Here is a 326-nt window from a genome sequence, read left to right as displayed (position 1 = left end):
ATCAACTTTAGCATGGGGGTGTAAACTCTCTCAAGGCACTCTATATCCACACTCCCACACCACCCTGTCCTTGTAGCCGCTGAGTTTGACATATACAATGGGGTTCAAAAGTTTGGGCACCCCAGGTAAACATTTGTATTTTTGTGCATAAAGAAGCCCAGAAAATATGGAAAAATCTCCAAAAGGCATCAAATGACAGATTAGACATTAGCATTATGTCACAAAAAGTTAGATTTTATTTCCATCATTTACACTTTCAAAATAAACAGAAAACAGCTGGACAGAGGTGCTTTTAATTTAATTCTGTGCCCTTTCTTCTCCAAACG

Source organism: Etheostoma spectabile, chromosome 22 (genome assembly GCF_008692095.1).
Source record: "Etheostoma spectabile isolate EspeVRDwgs_2016 chromosome 22, UIUC_Espe_1.0, whole genome shotgun sequence".
Lineage (NCBI taxonomy): Eukaryota > Metazoa > Chordata > Actinopteri > Perciformes > Percidae > Etheostoma > Etheostoma spectabile.
Note: the sequence above shows the minus strand (reverse complement) of the source record.